General features: G+C 33.0%; 1 protein-coding gene across 1 annotated transcript in view; it reads right to left on the reverse strand.

Annotated features, from left to right (window-relative positions):
• LOC100372155 (uncharacterized protein C6orf118-like) overlaps nt 1–22,990 on the reverse strand; it is a 93,025-nt gene that overhangs the window by 31,591 nt on the left and 38,444 nt on the right. The gene's annotated exons all lie outside the window — the stretch shown is intronic.

The raw sequence follows: 22,990 nt of genomic DNA on the forward strand, positions 1-22,990 counted from the left end.
GAATCATCTTTTCAGCATAAAATTGTGCTCCTTTAATTGAATTATAAACCTGTATTTACTGTTGATGAAATCAAACACAACAGTAAAATATGCTGATGTGTTTCCATGGGAATGGAATGTGAAGCTGCAAAATTGCAAAATTAAGCTATGACATAAGATGATAAAATCTATGATGAAATTTGAAATTGAATTGAGTTGTTGAATGCTGATTGATGTTCACTAAAATCAAATACAGCTTTTCCTACCACTAGCACTCACTGGTTGTAGAGACTACCACGGATGGTCGGCATTGAAACCGAGTGAATCAGACAAAGTGGCATCTGTATCTATGGAGCATCATTCTCAGAGAAGGATTCTGACATAATAATTCCCACACAAAATACAGCGATGAAGTGTTGTCACTGCAATCTGATCTGCTGTGTTATACATGCACATAGTGAACTAGTTGTATCCCCTTTGTTTTCAGCGTTTAAGTGAAAGAAAAATAAAATGGCCAAGAGGTTATAAATCTACACAGCCATCTCCATAATTGAGAGGAAACGACTCCAGCATGAGAATTACATTGTAACACATGTACTCGTACTATACAGTACATGTACATATTACACAGGATTTGTTAGACCCACAATATTCAGTCCATGACTAGTTGATTTTGATGTTTACTGCCAAATAATAATATTTAATTTATTACTTAAGTATGTTGCATCTTATTAATTTTGTTGTAGTATTTAGTTGATCCCTCTCCACTAAGGAACATTTATTATTATAAAGGTTATCCATATAAAATTGATTATGGAAAATAGAATGATGAAATAAAAAAACAACATAATTTAAAAGCAAAATTAAATACTATGGACACAAATTTACAGCCATGTAACTTATCCCCATGCAGAGAATAACAAACATACGATAGTATAAAAGAGGATTAAAATGAACATTGAAGCTTCCAACAGAGATAGAAATTTAAAAAAAAAATCCCTCAGTAATTTGATGCTTAACAACACAGTACAAAATTACAAGGAAGAAAAATTTGCAGGTGGCATATTATTATTATATCAGTTGGTGTTTATTTTTTCCCCAATATTCGTAAATCACTTACAAATCTTAAAATGAAGTATTTATAATGAGTTGTTATTCATACACAGTTTTTAAACATTTCCCCAATCTATGTAGGTAGACTGTCTAGACAATTAATGGCGACATGGCATGAGGTTTAACTTGCATGGCTTTCACTTAATGTTCCAAGTAGTACAATTGATGTAGATGGCTTTTAATCTAAACGATTCAACTCAAGCATTAATCCATGGATTAGAATGACTGGAAAGTGCTTCCATACTGGATTACCGGTATACATGTATGGATGAATGTATACGTTTTTAATACGTTCATTGCCACAAGTTTGGACAGCAGATTACAAGCATAGACCTTACCGTAGTAGTGTGTACAAGTATAAACCTTAGTAGAAACTCCTAAGGTATATGGTATAAGTTGTCTTCGATTAAAACGTAATAAAATTACAAATCAATTTATTAAAAACAAGTCATTGAAAATGACACAGTCCCCGTTAAATTTTTGAAAGTTCTCTTTGTGCTCGTCATATTAAAGCGGAGGGGTTGTCGCGAGTGTGTCCTTGAAACTTGAGTTCCAAGTGGCGAATACAACAGATTTATTTACATCAAAACACGTGTTCCGTGTAGTAGTAATATGGCCAAAAACAAAAACAGCCGTTATTTGGCCATCTTTGATCTGATTATGAAACACACTGATATGTATGATGTATGTGCCAAATACGAATGAAAATGGTACATAAATTGTGGAAATATAGTAGTAAGGCCAAAAAGTCAGAGGGCTGTCAATCGGCTATCCTTGACCAGATTTTGAAACAAATTGTCATGGACATGCATCTTAACATGTATAAAGTACATGTATGTGCCAAATTTGAATGAAAACTGACAGAGCACATCCAAGATACCGCATAAAAAAAAAAAAAAAGATGCCTGCCAGTCGACCATCTTTGATCCAATTGCGAAATAAATCGTCATGGACATGTATCCTAACATGTATAATCTATGTACCAAGTTTGAATGACAACTGACAGAGCATGTCCAAAATACAACGTTTTCAAAAAACAAGATGGCTGCCAGTTGGCCATTTTGAATCGAAAAGCTAAACCACTGCATGTGCATATGTCCCACATAAGGTACTAGGCACATGCAAAGAATGAACGGAATCGGTCCAAAGGATTCTGAGATATGACTCCGGACGGACGCACAGACGCACGGACGGACGGAGACCGAATTATAAGTCCTCGTTTTCCGACTTCGTCTGAACGGGGACTAATTAAAAGAAAAACCACTGCATGAACTTCACAAAAAGATTTACTAACATGAAATACTACTCGTAATATGAATCACAGCAATCAAATGTTATTATGTTGCTACGACATTGCAACAAAATTGACTAATCACCAGTTAGATCATGTGAGAACAACCTTGGTCTGAAAACAGTCCTTTCCAAGTAAATTAACATTGCTGAGAACAAGAAAACTAGTAAACAGGGACTGTGCGGAACATGAAAGGAGTACTTTCCGAGCAAAACAGGCATGGTTGGCAACAAATAAAGACGTTTGTAAATGGAGACTGTTTGAAAAGGAGTACTTTCCTAGTAAATGCTGACAAAGGATGCTAAACCAAAACTGTCTAACTACCAAATGTTTGCGAACTGTTATAACGACAAAAACAAGACAAAATATAGTAATATAAAAATTATAGTCATTCAAAGCCACAGTATAGAAGTGCATGTAGCTAAAGATATCACATATTTCCCACAAACAACTGCCTTCCTAATATATTTTTTGAAGATATATATATTGTTTGTTCTGCCGTAAATCTTGGATACATATCACAGATATACAACATCATGGTCGTGATTTTTTTTTTATAGAAGCACATGAAAATAAACGGTAGAAATCATATTAACTTCCGATATCTTTACTATGCACCATGCTGTGCTGAGTATCCATTAAATGTACCGGTATATTGGATTTTAAGGGCCGGATGCACACGGATGTAAGCCGGGGTGAAAAAGAATATATTTCCTGATCTAGTGATCCCAAACCGACAATTGTCAGTCTTAAACCATGTGTCTGTGGCAAATATACCATAGTACAAAGTTCATGAAATACAGACAGCCAATAGGTGAAGGATGCTAAATAGAAATCATAAAATATAACAACAAAATATACATTATGCAAATTACCTAATTAGAGAAGCACTGGCCAAGATGCAGTAAAATGAATACCAATTGAATTTACCTAAAAAAAAAATTATATTTTCAAGTTTTTGGACAAAACTGGTGGCATATAACCGTAAGTCCAATATTAGAATTTTGATATCTATACAAAAATAGAGATTTTTTCATGGATACGATCATTTTATTGAGACGAAAATCCAAACCATTCAAGTTTAAATGTAGTGTTAAGATGAGCACAACTCAAAATATGATAACCCAGAAGGCATTGATATCAAGTACTATACTTTGGACATTTAGCTGCAAATTACGAGTGCCTTGTGGCCTGCAGGGATAGTTTGTATGTATTTGAAATATATCAGTACTACATGTCGATCTCGTTATCGTGAATAATGAAGATAATATTCCACAATGTGAGACTGGATATCCCACAGTGAGAGATGGTTCATTAACATATATGTTCTGTCAGATGCTGCATACTCACTACAAATTTACCTAGGTTGATTCTCTCGCAGATTTGTTCATTTCATGATGATAAATATAATTTTCTAATTTCATTGTGAAAATTGTTGGTTAAAAAACTATATATTTGAATTCCTACTGAAGACGACTAGCTCGATAGCTTTGATATTTTATAAGATGGTGTCTTAGCTGGACCTACAATGTATGTTGGATTTGTTCATTTTAAGATGATATTCTAATTTTTGTCATTTTTAAAAAAAAATATTTTCAACTTCTTCCTGGGAATGGCTAGCCCATTTGCTTTGATATTGTACATGTCCAAGCATGGCTTTACATTGCTGGCTTCAACTGGGCTTAGCATGATTTTAAATCTGTCACATATCTACAGTACAGTTTGAGCATAACTTAACTTCCAGCTATTAGCTGGCTGTCCGTTTTCATAGAAACTCATTTTTTTTAACACAAGTATAAATGTCAGCAATAATTTCAACTTAATCTTTGTGGTATTTCCCAATGTTAATACTGTGTAGGACATATTTATTTAAGCAGATTACTATGCAAAATATAGATATATGACAGTTTTGAAAGCAAGCTGAGGTTGTTTTAATTAAGCCAATTAATAAAATTATGAAGAGTACTCTGCCTGAATACCTCTCATTAGTGGTAGGTTATAGGCGTAGAGAAAGGTGGAGAGTCAAAAGAACTGATTGCAGCACTAAAAGACTGCTCTGTTGCCAAGTATCACCTCTACATGATCTGGGAAAGAAATGGCAGAGTTGTGATTTAATGCTCGAGCCATAGGGAGGAAACTGCAAGAATAACTAACTGGCCAACCAAATTCTAGGAAATCACTAAATATTAGCACCATAGCCCTGCAGCATAGAAATTCAAAGGAAAATTAAACGACTGACTTGCTTGAAACAAAAGATACAACTAACAAAACTGATGCATGCACAAAATCCATTAAAAAACAAGCAGGATACGTGTGCAGAACTCAAACCGAACGACATGAATAATTATCTATTTTGAAATGAATATAAAATTATGATAATTGTAATAATACTACAAAGTATGCATTAAAAATATATTTGATGATAACGAAACTTGCTTTAAAAATTATTAGTTTTTCTGAAAAAACAAAGACAGCAGTGAGAGCCAGCTTGGAAGTTAAGTTACACCCAGACTATACTGCAAGTACCGGTACATGTACCATGGGTAAATCTCAGTCATATTTTTAATTTCTTGTTGATAACTTTCATTCTATAATTTTTATGAATATTATTGTCATTTTTGATAAAAAAAACTTTTTCTGACATCTTTTTGAAAACAATCAGCACTAATGTTTTGATATTTTATTTGTAGGTACGGTACTTTGGATTAACGACTGTCAGATTGATTCATTTACCGGTAGTGTTAATAATTACAATTTCCTAGTTGAAGGGAATATTCATGTGATCTTGAAAATGACCAAACTGGCATTTGGCATTCCTTTTTTATAATGCATCTCAAACGGCAGAGCTATAAAAGCTGACAGACTGCTAGTTTAAATTTCATACATTCACATAAATCTAGAAAGAGAAAGCAGTGGACACAAGCATGACATTTCACATTTAAACACTCACATTTTATATACTCTTCTGATGTTGTAAATATAAAGCAACCATGACAAATAGACAGCTGTTCTACTCTACTGAATATGGCAGCATAAAAATACATGCACTGTTGAGGTTATTCAATTTGACAATCATAAACCATGATAAACTAATCATTTTTCTATCCAACACAGTTCTTGTGGACTGCAGAAATTATTAACTTATAAATCCAAATTTTAGGAATTTATTGATGTTAAAAAATAATATTCTTCTTCTATCAGTGTTTTTTTTTTTTTAATATAAAGCATTCACTGATTAATAATATTGATTATTAATTAAAAATTGATAATTAATTAATGATTTATTAATATATTGTGAGCTTAACTACTGTTACAACATAAGAAGATTAATATATCACTGTATTCAGTGTTTATAGATGTAATAACTTTTATATTAAGGCAACATGTGTAAAAATATGAGACATAAATCAATATTTGTAGTCATATAAACGCACACCTGTACATCAATCATGTCATCACCTTGCACCCAAGGATAATAAAACAACATTTTCAATAGTTACATTAAAAACGTTAAACAAATAGTGCTGCAGGGAAACATCATTGGGAATTGAATGGAATCCGTGGGTAGGGTGATAAATGGTAGTCTGTGTTGCAATTAAATCAGTAATTCAATAATTCATATTTGAAGAAATCACAACTGACACACTCTTTAACGCCAATAATGCTACAAACAAAAGCAACAGCTGCCTACAATAAGTTGCTATGGCAACAAAGAGAAGGGAAGGTTAAAATGATTTTAACCTGGAGTTGATAATAGTAATTTAGAATCATCAGATAATAGTGTGATAATATAGACTGATATTTTAAAAAGAGATAATCATGTCCGTTTTATTCACGTCAGGTTATTTATGGATTTATAAATGCCATGATTGTCAATCTTGTTGTATCGTATTCACGAAATACTGTTTTATTCTCCTCGTAACTTCCCATGTGTAGCTTGCAGGTATGTAGAGCAAATGCAGCGTACTTTATGCTCAGAAACTAAAACACTAGAATTGCAGTGTAGCGTGTTCAAACTTATGTAAATCAATGAACAAAATATTTCTTGCATGGGACCCATGGATGCAATGACTGAACGGCTTCAACATAGTTACTGACAATTTCATGATTTCAGTATTTCATGTATGATTTAATGTGTACTGAAAGAAGTTGCAGCAATGTTACTGTTGAGCGAAGATGCCACAGGTTTTTGTTGCTTTTTTTTCCAATTCACAATGAACATTCAGTTACTGTACATGTGAACAATATGAACTGTATAGTAACAAGCCATGCATGGCACAGTCCCCGTTAGTTATCAAATTTAAGATACATAGTTTTGTTTGTAGTAATATAGCTGGAATATAACCATGTCAGGAATATGATTTTTTAACATTAAAATGATTGACATTTGTATCTGATCGTCAAACAAGTACTTGTCCATATTGAGAGATAAAGCTCTGGAACAGCATTCAAAATCAGCCATTTTGACTACATGTATATTATATAACATGATGTATAACAAATATATATAATATTTGAATATAATCAGTCAAAGCATTTAAGAGATAATGCTCTAGAAGCCCAATCATTAAAACAAAGTCAGTCGGCCATTTTGAATTTTATCTGAAAAACAAAATTATTTGCATCAAGGTCCCATAATATCTAATGTATATACCAAGTTTGAACAAAATCCATCTGTAAACAGCCGAGAAATGCTTGATTTTTAGGATTTTTTAGCACAAAAATGGCTGCCAATCAGCCATCTTGAATCAGATCGTGAAACAAATTGACGTGCATATGTATAATATCATGTATGATGTATGTGTGAAGTTTGATTGTGATTGGTCCAGGCATTTCTAAGATACAGGTCCGGACGCACGCACAGACGCATGCACGCACACACATGCACGCACGCTTGGACACACGGAGGTCAAAACATAAGTCTTTGTTTTCGGACTGCGTCCGAACAAGGACTAAAAATGTCACGACTTAGAACCATAATAATGTAAAACTATTAATTTTCATGGGTCTTTAATTTATAATAACTATTAAGCATATTCACCGATACGGTTTTAAATTCACATTGTTCTATTGTAATCTTACATCTTACATGGATTTTAATTTAGCAGATTTCACTTATCAGCAAAAACAGTGAAATTTAAAATCAGAGATTAATTAATATGTTTAGAGTACTATGCCAGTATTGCATGGAAATACATACAGTTCTAGTTTGAGAATTGATTATTTTGCTAGCAAAGCTAGAAATTCACTTCTTTTCTGCAAACGTGTATTCAACTTTCTTTTGAGCTATCATAAATTAAATTAACAATTTTAAGAAACCTATCATACCATCTAATTTGCTCTATTAAGTAAATAACAGTAATATGTATCTATGACAAGAATAAGTGGTGTTTTAATGATCTGGCATGAAGTAAATGTAATTATTAATTCATGTGAAATTATATTAGATACGCGCTTCTAATAGAGCAAATTTATAAGGTAGTCATTTTGATATATAAATAGATCTTTTGATAACTTAAAACCAACAAGTTTAACAAAACTGGCAATGATTGCTTTAAACACATTTCCATTTTTCAATACGCTAGTTATTTAAGAGATACAGTCTAGTGAGGGTTGAAAAAAATGTATAGAACTCACAGAGTTTACTTTCAATCGCGTTAAATTGTTTATTTTCAACAGCATTCCCACATTAAATATAACTCCCAAATGGTTGTATGACATACAATCGTAAATATAGAAATGAGGTAAAAAAAAATAACAAATAAGATAATTCAGTATTTAATAGACACACATACCAATCAAAGTGTATACTTAAACATTTAATTAGATTGGTTCTGTCTACACTATTCTCATGCTTTAACAGGTGGGAGTTTAAGGTTACATATACATGTCGCTTGTTACTGACATGTATAAGTTGAAGCAGCTTTTCATTACAGTTTTAATATCTTTGGCAGATTATTATTAATGTAGGTTATACACACTACATGTATATGGAAAGCCGGAAACAAATTAAAATACACATCAATCAAATGTGGCCATTATGTCCATTAGCGTGGTTTATGATATACCATACTAAATGAGCCTTTAAGTATTTAAACAGGGCCCTTTGTAAACCGGAAATCTGTCAAAACCAGAAAATGTACATGTCTCAACCATGACATGAATGCGAAAACCTGTTAACAGTAATTTTGTAAGCCAATTTAAGCTGTGTATAAGAAAGATGTCTAACTCTATTTAGCCCTAAAACCAATCAAAAAAAGATACATTACAAGCAAAGTTGTGTACCAGAAATAAGATGCCTAAACCAAAATAAACTCAAAGACTTGTCTGTAAACAGTATTGTATCAGAAACACGATTATCTAAACTATGACATTAAACAGACACCTGTCAAAACCATGACACTGTACAGACAGATTGATTTTTAATGTATATGTAATGGAGTCTTGCAAGAATATAATATTTACTTTCAATATTTATTTTGTATGAATTAAAATCTAAAGTTACATGTATAACATATGAGTTGTTTAGACAAATTTAATGATTTTACTAGCACTTTAATTAAAAAATTTGAAATTTTTAACTAACCAACAGAATTTAAAATAGAATTGGGTAAATTATTAGCATCCCTGATTACAGAAACAAAAGCATTAAACATACATCAATATATATACAGATATATACAATACAATTATATGAATGGGAACCACTATCCAATTAAATATTGTTTTAGGATATTGGATACTTGTTTCAGCCTCTGCATCATCCTTATTGTCTTCGGTCGTTGTTCTATGTCTGGTTCATAAAACAACAACAGTAATAATGTCTGTCAAAGCATACATTATTTTTATGCAAATGATTTCTACCCATAGTTGGAAACTATTTCCATTGTATAATACACTGTGTGCATAATAAATAATTCTTTATTTATCACAGCCATTATGATTTCCCGCCCTAGACATATAAGAAACTGGCCACACTTCACATATGTCGGGGGGTACTACAATATCAAGAATTTTCCAAGTCTCAATTATATTGCCCATACATACACATGTAAGCCAACAAATAGATTTTGTCAAAATAAAAAAAAAATAAAAAATACTGTATTATTGTCTAGGTAATGCAGAAAATGATATTTGATAAATGCTAGTAACATCTGTCTTCTACATGTTCATATTTTAATGCTCTGTTAACACATGATTTAGGCAAGCTACTTAATCATGTGGCTTGCAATATTGAAACTTCTTGTCATCTGTTCACCTTGTACAGAGAATCAAGCCTTTAACCATATCTAAATGCTTATTAGCTTGTGTCATCTAATAAGCAAATTAAAGTGATAATGCCTGTTGTTATCAAAAACACAGATTGACAAACTTTAGTCATCTTATTTTAGTTTGGCTGAAATTTCACGAATTAACAATTTTTGATTTAGTGAAAATAACTCACTGATTTTCATAATGCTGCAATTGTGATCTGGGTATTTATGATACATGATTATGCAACTGTTATAAGCTTACTCATAAATACAATACTATAAGACAGGATTAACGTAATAATCTATAATTGATGATATATTGCGTACCTCATTGCATTTACTGCCAGATTTGACCTCATTCACATTTTAAAACAATTAGAAGGTCTGATCACATGCAAATTTGAATATAACAGAGTGAAACAATGGTTTATGGTGTACATCATTATACAATAATTATTTTGTGAGAATCTTCAGAATGAAAACAATACAAAAACACTGCAAGCAGGTACTTAACCAAATGAAACATTTAGCCTAATAGGAAATTAGCCCTGGAACTAGTATTTGATATTTAACACCTGCAGCAACTTTAAAATTTGGGCAGCTATTTTCAAGGCCAAAATTGCCTTTAATGCCTCAAATTTGTTAGACCATTAATTTATTATAAGAAAAATAAAGCCTGCAACTGTACATAGCCACAGTTGTGTGCAGTACAGATAGTCAAACAGGATAAGCAATTTTAGAATTGCGCAATAACGACAAACCTATCTACATCACACAGCCTCAACTAGGCTTGCTTTTCTACAAATCAATTCACTTCCTTTTCAAACCTGCCCATTAATTGGTCTGTCTCATTAATAACAGTTACGGTATATGTTAGCAAAAGGAACAATGATGTGTCTATGTGCCTCGGTTGATAGGTCCTGTCAATGAAAGATTGTACTCACATTTTTACTTCTATTTTCCGTCCAAATGTCAATTTAAAGTAATCAATTGCTTGCCGTAGTTATGGAACATCAAACACTGTCAATCAGAGCAGTGTATATACAGCATCCACGTTTTTTCAGGAGCCTCAGATGTGCAGATGGAAAATTGCATTTTTTGTTTTTAAATTTATTACAGAACAGCCTAAAATGATTTGTTAACTTTCATTATGGTGTAATAAATGAAATTATTATTATTATTTCTGTAGCCATACTAATAAAATTAGGATTTTAGTCAAAAATTTACTATCAGAAACATCACTGATATATATATATATATTAAATTATCGCTATTCTCACCATCCCCCCCCCCAACAAAAGGAAAAAATATTTCTCTGAAACCATGAGCAAATTTATGAAACAGTCATCATAAATATGCAAATGAGATATACTATGATGAAGGTACAATTCTGGAGTAACCCGGTAGTTTTGGCAATGATAAGCTAGATAAGTGTATTTCCATTACACAACATAACAGTTTTCAAGTATTCCCTTCCAAGTACTCAAAACACATGTAATCTCCAGGACATCTTGTTCAAAATGAGTTATTACATACATATACATATATAAGGTTACACAAGGGAGATCATCTTCATAGGTATATATCCAATCTGGGAAAAAGAAAATCCCCATCAGTAACATTTTGTTTTCCCAGCTAAATTTTCATTTTCGAAGATCGTGTATATTGTCTTCCCTTATCAGATGTTAAGTGTATTAATATTATATGTCAACAAAATTTGAAGTGACTAACGTGTTTCATGTAATATATATTACACAAGTCATTGTCATTGTTTGGTGTGAGATATCACATGAATGCAGAGGACATATCCATAACATAGAACTGTATTTGTAGAACTGAATTTGTTTAAACAAGATGACCAGCCAGCCATTTTGGATTTGATGGCGACAAAAATGTACATTATATGATGTCCGATGTTTAAGTGACATTTATAACTTGATCGACTCAGGCATAAATGTCAGGGATGTGGATCTGGAAATGCATTTTTGCAAAATGACAGCCATTTTGAATCAGATTCAAAAACTAAAATGAAGTGAATCAAGGTCTCATTATGTTCATTGTATGTACCCAATTTAAAAAGAATCCATTTACGTACAAGTTTAGTTCCGGAGTGGTGAAAATGTGTGATTTTGATACATTTTTCGCCGTAAAAGGGCTGCCATTCAGCCATCTTGGATCATATCATGAAACAAATACTTGTGCACATGTCTGATATGATGTAAGATGTATATATGTAAACTTTAATCGGTCCAGGTATGTCAAATATACGGATGCAGAACTGCATTGTTCACAAAAAAATGGCCGCCAGCTGGCCATTTTGAACTGGATTCGAAAAATAAAATGATGTGCATCAAAATCCAAAACAAATACATGTGCATATGTTCGATGTAATGTCAGATATATCTGTGAAGTTTGAACTTGATCTGTCCATGCATGTGTGAGATACTGTGGGATAAGGACGGTTCCCGATGAACAGGAACTAAAAAGGACATGACATGATCAAACAAAATTTCTAGCAGTTAAGGAGTCACAACTACCGATCTAAAAAATAACTGTTTATTGCGACAATTGAATGACACTTCACATCATTAAGTAAGTACCTGGTAAGTGATTGGGTCAGCAAACAGGGCAGAACTGAAGATATAAATCACACACAGACATAATAAATGTGATATATTGTGATAGTTAGGAAGGATGGAAATTCAACATGCCTGCCTCAATGCCTTTAAAATACTTGCAATTTCAAGTCTATTACAGAGATTTTGGCATTCAAATTGGCTGAATTAGAGTCCAAACCCAGCACATTACAGGCATATCTATATTTAGGAGTCTGCTGTTAATTAAAATACAAGACATGACATACAGGGAAATTAATGAGGCAATTATTAAGTTATATGAATTTAAACGCAAAATTTTACTCAATCATATTTTAATTGTTTTGTATACCGGTAGTTATTGTATTGAAATCTCTCCAGGTAGAAAATATATCTTTTCTCTTGACAAAATATGTATGGTTGCCCAATAAACAAATAGCAGTGGAGAAGAATTATTCAAAGTTAATGCTCCAATAAATGACACAAGACACAAGGTTTTGGCAAAAGTGGAAGGGGGAGCGAATTGCGGATGCAGGCGTCGCAGCGAACAGCTCCATGATGCGACTTGCCTGTGAATTGCATCATGACGCTGAGCGCGTGGTACCTGGTTGCAACCTTCCACCAGCAGAGACTGTACAGGCGAGCGTCATGGCTGGCGTTCCCCTGGCGGGAGCCTGCAGATAGACTCACAACCCAAGGAGGATGGACAGCGTGGGTACCCGTGTAAAGTCTGCTTGGTCTGTGGTTGCTGGACAATGACTTCCAAAAGAAGAGATAGCCAGGAGATGTTACACAGAGTCACATCCATGATCTACATAGAGTAGCTGGGTTTCCTGACAGTAGGCTTATAAAGCTTTGGCACAGAAACAAGTGTTAAATATATATGAAGACCCAAGGTTAATGCCTTATACTTCTCAGAGGTGAAAAAAAAGAGGATTAACCCTTATCTGGTCAAGTCAATGTAAAAGTTCACATTGTTGCAGGATAAGGACGAAACATAAAGTTGTACTGTACGCCTATAGATATTAAAGTGGGGGTGTCGTCACTTGCGCATGCGTCAGATAGCCATAGCGTGTCATTGTTTACAAACAAGCGTCTACCCATGAGCCTTTGCGTTTTTAGCGTGTGTTGTTATCGTCGCTTGGGACTCAATTCCCGCGCGTCCACAGGTGACGACCCTCCCGCTTTAACTTTGCAATTGATCATTGTGAAGGCAAACTTACCACAAATGAATGTGAAACAAAACAAAGGAGCTGCTTACATTGAAGATTATTTATACATTAACGCAAATTAAATTTAAAATATTCAGGAAAGCAGACACATACAACAAGAACGAGGATATAAAAAAAAAAATAATGGAAGATACATGCAGTTTTCACTGTAATTCAACTATACCAAGGTACCATCAATAAACCATGACAAGAAACATGCAGTGCTTAGTAATGAGCAGGTGAATAACTAATCAAGGGCTTGACCATTCTAAACTTGGGGGAGGGAGATAGTAGAACTACTGTGCACATTGTTTTATTTTGTTTTCACTTAGTTTCATTTTTTTCTAATATGATGATATGTCTATATTTTTTTTTATTTTCTCTATTGAATGTGGTATGCTTTTTTTATATATATACATGTATCTTTTTACAGTGAGTGTATGATTATTTTTTTCAAAATTTCTTCTGTGCAGATTGGTTTTTAGCCCCCCCCCCCCCCCCACACACACAGTCATCTTATCGTCTTGTAACTACACACATATTGGATTAACTTTTAATATAGTTGAATTAACTTTAATATACTATTAGTTACGATATGAAATCAATTAAAACGCGTTCCTATACAGGAGTGCGTTTTAATTAGAGTTTGCGAAGCTTAGGTTTAGTAAAGAGGGAAGGTATGATACGATTATATTATATTAATTATATTAATATAAATTGAACCATACCTTCCCACTTTACTAAACCTAAGCTACACAAACCGGACTTAAATTTGATTAAATATTAATATAAATTATGAAAATACAATGTAGTGAGGGTCATCACAATGTAGGTCTTGTTGTCACAAGTCGGTGTAAAGTTAAATTGAAGTCATCACAACGTTGGTACTACACACACACACACACCTAGTGGTAAACCCCTAAAGCATGTACAATATGCATGGATTTGATAAAAAATTTTAACCTGATATGAATGAGAATAACATCATGTCTCGCCAACCTGCGGTGTCTCATTCTAGTCTCACACTTTTTTTTATTTTATTGTATATAACATTTTTCCATTTCATACACAAACAGTGATTTTTCATGATAATGCATAATAATCAGGTAACTTGCAGCTGATAACAATTATGGAAAACATTATGTGCAATTTTGAGCAATAGTACTCGAGTGAAATAAAAACCTGCCTTTGGCATTCTACAGGAATTTTATATAAACTTGCTATGATCACGTTAAAAAAAAAACCTGTGGTTATTTTGAACAGTTTGCTGGTCATCAGTTTTTGATTACTTGTCGTAATGACAGAATCAGTCAATTTATAACTATCATGTAGGCAATCGCAAAGTGTTTTGCCACAGTAATTGCTCATGAATATTAATTCATGCAAATGAGACAATTTTTCAGCCAATCGTGTGATGCAACTCCCGCCTGCTACAAATAGTAAAATCAGCCCCAACAACATAAACATTCCTCAGTATATGCTACTACTCATGAATAAATATGTTTATTCTGATATTGATTGGCACATTGTGAAATTTTAGTAATCAATAAATGCAAGTTTTATCTCACTTTGCTGCCAGCATTTATAATCTTAATCTTACCTCTGAGAAATAATCTTGAAATGAATTGATACAAAGATATTTAACCCTTTGAGCACATTTTTTTCCTGCTCAAACTTGTCCACATTTTCTGTAATTTACACTGCTTCAATCTTAATTTTGGACCACATAGATAAATACGACATTGTAGTTCTAGTTTTTGATCAAAAAAATTGAAATTTGTATATCATTTTATGTGGAAAAGTGCAGACTATAAATAGAACTATTTAGGCATCGCTAAAAGGGAATTATATAAAAGGCTATTATGGATGTCTGCATGTGGAAAAAAAATCAAAATCTGTCTACTGTGGAATACTTTATTATCGCTGGAATTAATTTTCGCTGAAAATGCTTTTTGGGAGGTTTGCTTGGAATTTATTTTCACTGATTTTTGATGAGTTTAATGTGAAATATAGGAGGAAAAATATATTCGCTGGATTTTATTTTCACGGAATCATTCCTTCAGCGAAAATAACGAAAATAAATTCCAAGCAAAAATAAAGTATTCTACAGTAAACCAAATCTTGCATGTCTAAACTGAACCCTGTGTTCCTGTGACTACTACCGGTAGTATGTAAACCAAGCACTCAATTAAACCATCATGCATGGTACCCCCATGGAACCACTCTCAAACAAACCATGTGTATAAAGCCAAAAAGAAGGTTTAAAGACAAAACTTTTTTTTGGAGCTAAACCAAAACACTTGTCTTAAAGGAATTCTGCGTATAACATGTCAAAGACATGTCGAAACCAAATTGTCAATTGTGTAGACCAGAAACCTTTGTTAATGGAATATGTACGTACACTAGTACATCAGAAACCTGTCTAAATGAAACTACATGTATAATAACCTCAGAAACAAATTATCTGTGAAATATGCAATTTTCTAAGCCTATTCATCTCAAATGTCACATATCTAAATAGATACATAGAGAAAAAACATGTATGCGTCCACAATGAGATCTGGGAAAGTAAACACCAGAGACTAGGCCATTTTAAATTAGAGATCATTAGACTGACATGGATGTGATGACTAATATAACAAATTTGTTTTCAACTTCTTCTGTTCAAAAACAAACCAAGTTCCATGACAATTGGAGATTTTAATAAACGCATGATGAAAAATTGCCTGCCTTCTTTTCCACAGAAAATAAAGTAACAGAAAAAAATACAGTTATAATAACATTAGTTTCAAATCCATGCAAGTGGAGAGTAAGTAGGGAAGGTACGTGGAAAGGACAAGTGAACAAGATAATTTATTTATATGCCAGAGAGGTAGATCAGTAGAGAGCAAAAGTCAGAGATTATATTACCGCTTCTACAGAGCACTGTTAGGAAGTATACAATTACAAACACAATGTTTTCATCTCGCGGAAACATACTCAAATAACAAACAAAAATCTTATTAAAAATTGTATTAATGTATGTACCAGTAGTGATCAAAAACATTACAAAATAGAAGGCACTCCGAGAGCGCAAACTTCAACTACAGATGCAAATTACAAATCCTTACTAATACCTCTACCCTATTGTATACATTTGTCATATTCACACAATGAGCTTTTAGGTTGTTTGTTTTTTAAAAGAAAAAAACAAATTAGTCGCTATCTGGCAATGGTGAAAAATCCTTCAAAAAATCATCTCCATAGCAACTGGATCCAGATCTTTTCTGAAATATAATTGCTTAGTTTAGGTTTGAGGGGGAAACCCTACTTAAAAACTGATGAATTTCTTTTCATTTATAACTATTTCATTTATTTAATAGCAATGAATGAATAGTTGTTGAAAAAAAAAATGTTTTCATAGCTACGAGATCCAGATATTAATTAACCAATCTCTTACTGATTGGTACCTGTCACACACAATGTAATATCACCGTAATTGGTATAGTACAGGTGTGATGGTTCAAATACCAAAATGGCAACAGTAACAAAAAGTCTTCCCTGGCGGCGATGATAAAATACGAACACGGAGCCAACAGATGAGGTTTCAACTGGTACTGGTATTATTATACTCTGCAAACATCAAGTACAATAACGCGGTAAAACTCCACTACTCCAATAACTAGATGCTTAAACTCCAATACAATTCAACGAGATCTCCGATCTGAACTCAGTGCTGAACAACTCCCCTATATATACCCACACTGTCTATGAATAGACAATTACATCAGCATACATAATGAGTCTGAAACTTACTACAAATTTCTAGAATGTTCCATTACCTTCTATTGCCTTCTACAGTGCCATATTACCTATTCGACCAACTTCTAAAAATTCCACCCAGACACAGTACGGTTCTAGAACATTCTCAGTCACACGGAAGTGGTAAACAAGTCGTATGCGACAGTACCTCTTCTGAAAATTTCATGGGAATTCATTTTTAACTTTTTGAGGTATAAATATATGAAAATTCTAAAAATTGCTGTTTCCTTGGTGACCATATTTGCATTTCTTGCAAAATTTAATTAATTGTCACTTGTTTCCCTGGAAACCACTCCTCATACAATCCATAACTTTTGAGTTATAAACAAAAAATCATTCCCAAAATTGCTGTTCCCATGACAACCAAATTCACATCTCTACTAATGTAATGAAATTCTATCCACGATTATTTCAGGTGGAAATAATGAATGGAAAATCAAAGAAAGAACTTCTGTGTGCTGGGACTATTGGAGGTACATAATGCAGATTTAGGGAATATCTAAAATTAATATTTTAAACGATGTTTCCCATGCATATCTACAATTGATTTCTGAGAATATATGATTTGCTGGCACAATTAATGAGGTAACATGAACATATATGGCCTGCATTTCTACAACAATGCATGAGATATAGCTCTGCATAATAATAAGATTTCATGATTTCATGACCAAAAATTTTTATGTGATATATATATTAATCACATCTCACAACGTACACAATAAATTAGTATACAAGATTAGTATGCAGTTTACACTTTAAGCAAAAACTAGTCAGACCTGGGCATTGTCCAAAGGCTAATATATCTACCAAGTTTCATAGAAGTGTGGTGATTAGTTCTTAAGATATCAGTAGAAAAGTTGAAAACGAATTATTATGTACGCTGTACATAAGGTAATTAAAAAGCAAGTATTATTTTGCACAACTGATTAGGTCTTTGAATTATTCCAGACCATTTATGTCTCAAGATTCATTAAACTGTCATAATTGGTATTTGAGATATTGGTGTGCAAGCCAAAATTTGGCTTATTAGTATGCAAATTAGATAAGTAATATGCACAGATTTTAACCCAAAACTAATCTGGTCTGTGCATTGTACCAGACCACCAAGTTTCATTGAAATCAAAGATTGGTTCTTGAGATAATGGGGGAACAGACATCTACATACACACACACACACACACACACACACACACACACAGGGTAACCATAAATACTCCCATTGTGTGCTTCACACATGAGAGTTAATCTTTCCATGGTAACTATACCCATAGTTCTTCATTGTATCAAGGGTAACCCCTCCTGAAAAATCCATCAATAAATTTGAGTTACCCTGCTTATAGGCAAACCAACAAACTGAACAGGAAAACATAACCTCTTTTGCAGAGGGTAATAAAACAACTATAAAAATCACTACCAAGTACAAAAATGTTTTGAACTAGCAACTTGTATAGGATTTTTTTTTATTTGACGGCTGGCAGCTGACAGTCCAACACTCAGTGTCACTGTTGTCATTCCTGACTTTTCACTGTAATACGATTTTTAATGAATCCAATTTGGTAAATTATGAATAATTTGATCCAGACATTATTAATTTCATTAAAAACATTCTACTTGTTATCAGAAAAGTTGACTTCAATGAAAAACATCAAATTTTTCCTTCTAATACAGACTTTAAATGCTATATTCAAATGACAAATTTGTAACAACATAACAAATAGTTCTTGTTTTCACTCAATTCCGGTCAAAATGTGACTTGCATTTATATTGACCCAAAGTATGAGAGACAAATTTTTAAAAATTTTCAAAATGAAAAAAATCCAAAAAATTTGATAAATGCCATAATTTTCCCAGCACTTGTTCCTGTATTTTTTATAAAATTTTTTATGTGTATTTTAGACTACATTACATGTATTTCCTTGAAAGCTACATGCATGTCTTTCAGAAAATTTATTAAAAAATTATGCATTTATTTTTTGGATGAAAAGTAACAAAAGTATAAATGGTTAATTTAGACAGGAACTTTTGTCTTAAATTATCAAATCGCAAAAAATTAATAATTGGCAGCATTTTGTGGTACAGGTAAATAAAATACAATTTTGTGACTCTGATTATGGAAAAAAAGCATATGCATAAATCTACAGTTTCACTGTATCTTGCATAAAAAAATAACCCTTTCTCTATCACAGATGCAAATCTGCTGAATTGCCGGATGCGTGAATTCAAACTTTCATTTAAATCAGGTATTGCAGTTGAACATATCTTAGCTCACAACAATCCAATCCACAGATTAATGTTCATCTCCAAGTAAGCATGCTCTGTGATGTATAAATAACGCAGAGGCACGTACCTGGTATTGGACGTAAATTAGGAACCCAACAATCTAAATGTCAACCATAATCACATAGTCAGTGTATCCGAACAAAAGTGTTTTTCACTGTCTATCTTAAGCCATAACATTTGCAGACAGTCGGAGAGCAGTAAATGGAATGAAAAACACAGGCCACTGAGCTCAGCAGGCAAACAGTAAGACTACCTAGGCATATTCTTTTATGTTGCTTAGAACCCCTAGCTACAGAAAAAATTCAGGTGACACCAAACGAAAATGATCATTGAAAGATAGTGGAATATATATATATACTTAAATATTGTTTATGAATTGAAAATGTATAGACATGCTATGCAATACTACAGCTATTATATTTTTTGAATCTACTTGTAACCCATTTCTTTGAATACAAAATGCAATAGTAGATCTTAAAATACAGCATGAAAACATCCACCTTAAACTTCATATTCAAAATATACTGTAAATTATTGCCACTTTGGTGATTAGCTTTGTTTGTATCATTTTGAAAAGCTTCTTGCTTGATTTGTTTTATTTTTACTAAACTGCAATATCATCTATTTTGGAAAATCCAAGGGCTTGAACTTTGGTATTCTAAGGGCACCAAGTATCCAAGACAAAAATGCCTTGGACTAATGAAGGGTTAAAGAGCATCGTGGGTGGCATCTTGGCAATTGCCTCCATGAAATTGAGCCTTAAAAACCAATTGTAAAATTACTATTTAGTGAATTATACTCAACACTAGTAAAAGGTCATTAATATTGGAAGTCTGATAATTTCACTTTGTCTAAATTGATAGTAGGGCTTCAGTAATTTAGCAGAAAAATAAAATTGTGAATGAGTCAATTATTTTTTCCACTAAAATTAAAAATATTATTGCATATACTTTGATGTACCATGGAAAATTGATATTGGCTCTTATACATTATAAATAATTATAATTATAAATAAATTACTTTTCCAAAAATTAACTGTTTCTAAAATTAGTTTAAATGCTGTTCAAGTATATTACACCATCACTAATTCTTTCACTTTCCCGTAATCATGCCCTCTAGTGGCATATATCGTTTTAATCTGCATATTAGTCCATCAATGATGATTATGTTTTTGAGAGATTTTACGATATTTTAGATGACAAGCGACTACACAACCTTTTCCCATACTCTCCAGGTATTTTTACCACCTAGCAACCACAAACACGGTCGAAAACTGTACTTTGGGATAGCTGTTGAGATTTTCCTGTACAGTATCCTCGGGAGCGGACATCCGGGCATTTTTACCGCCTGGCAACCTGCGGAGGTGAAAACAAAGGCCCAAAACTCGCAGAAAATGGTACTTTGGGATGATTGTTAAGACTCCTCTGAACAGTATAACAAGATTAGCCCTACGTGTGTAACATATATAAATTTGGTTGTTCAGGATTACTTCAAAGTTGAGTTTGTGTTGTTTTCTCGAATTTTCACCAGCTCGACCGGCGTTCCACAGCAGCGCGCACAGAGCCCATAAAAATGCAAGTACAGTGGTGCGCATCGTAGCAACGTGGATCGTCTTGTGACGTAGCTCCGCCCCTGAGAATAACCATATTACCCCTACATGTGTTGCATATATTAATTTCATTATTCAGAATTGTCTCATAGTTGAGTTTATGCTGTTTTTACCAGCTTTTTCACTGATATTCCACAGAAGCTCTCACAATACATTGTAGTGGTATGCATGTTAGCAACATAGATCATTCTGTGATGTAACTCCATCCCCAAGAATAATCCATTTTGATAACACAGAAGCACTGTCACTAGAGGGCGCAATTTATAAAGTATTCACAGCCTCTTTACTTTACAAAGATTACCGTAGTCACATTTGGTGACAGTGTGTTCATTGCACACACAATGTTTTTTTTTGTACTTTGGCTATGTGTTAATTTGTTATTGCTCATCCATTTAAGTCATGTGCTCTTTTTAATATATTAAGTCAATCAATTATTATAATCATTATTATAGTGAATTAAAATCTCTTTCCAATCATGGATTCCAAGTGATAATTAGGGATACCTGGAGATGCTGGTGAAGTTATCACTACATTCTTAAGATAGCAATACATGTAAATATTTGTCTATATTAAAACTAACAAAATATTCAAATATTTATTTGTTGCGAGACTTATTAAACACTGAACAAATTTTAATTCACACATGTGAACGTGTTTCATTAAACAAAAATTAATGGATACTCAACACTAGAGGGCAGTATATACTTTACAGAATGTAATCGATATGAACACTAGAGGGCACACATAGAAAATGTGGTTCCTTTGTGTTTAACTGTCGCATGCATCAAGAATAATCAATGTTTGAGAGATATTCCTGAGAAGAGTGAATTGTTATGACTACAGACAGTGACTAAGGCCTAAAGCTGGGATTATACACATAGTATATTACTATGGCAACAAATACACAAGTCATACAAATGAATCTGTATATGAGAAATTGAAAACCATTTTACTAAGCCCGTGGGGAAGATAAGAAACAGAAACATGAGTCATATTAATGGTTTGATATATCAAGTAAGCCAAAATCCAGTTATGAATAATTTGCTTAGATGCAAGACTACAGTAAGTTTGAAAACAAGTCTAGAAAAATTGTGGCTACTGTATTGAAGACACTATCAACGCTGAAATACTGGATATAATACAATCTATTTATCACATTAGAAGTAGAATTTCCTGTGTCACTGTCCTTCTACTCACAGTTCTATCAGCATGTATATGAGCCTTTTTTTAAGTAAACAGTATATGAACAACAAAGATGTTTGTCTGATACATTTTGTAGTTCTAATTTTGGAAACCATATTGCATAGTATGAAATTCACGCAAGCCATGGAGGTCAATACTAAGCTGACCTATCTGAATGCCGTACTGACCTTCAATATTTTCTTTAAAATTTTAATACGTTCAAACAATTTTGAGAAATTTGGTGTTTGAAATTGAACATTCTGAGTAATTTGAAGCTCAAGGCCTAATAATGCGGAAAGGAAAAGCCATTTTCTTCATACATGTACATAACTATAATATCGATAACTATCAATAGTAAAACAAAACGAAGCTAGTTTTAATGATTAGATCATAGTTTTCCATGACAACACTGCAGTGAACATAAAAGATGTGAGACTATAGCAAATGAAAACCCCACCACTTCAGTACAATATTAGTACACAATTGTGGATACACTGATATTGCAGAAGTGAATTTACCGGGTATATTGCAAATTACAGACACTATGCAGTCACATATGATTTAACAGTTCCACCCACCAATACATAAGCAGCTCATCGCCAATCATTGTGCAGCGAGCATTCAAATTCTGATTAAACATTGTATTTCACAATTTTGAAGCTCACATGTTAAAA

Source organism: Saccoglossus kowalevskii, chromosome 11, assembly GCF_978046115.1.
Source record: "Saccoglossus kowalevskii chromosome 11, keSacKowa6.1, whole genome shotgun sequence".
Taxonomy (NCBI): domain Eukaryota; kingdom Metazoa; phylum Hemichordata; class Enteropneusta; family Harrimaniidae; genus Saccoglossus; species Saccoglossus kowalevskii.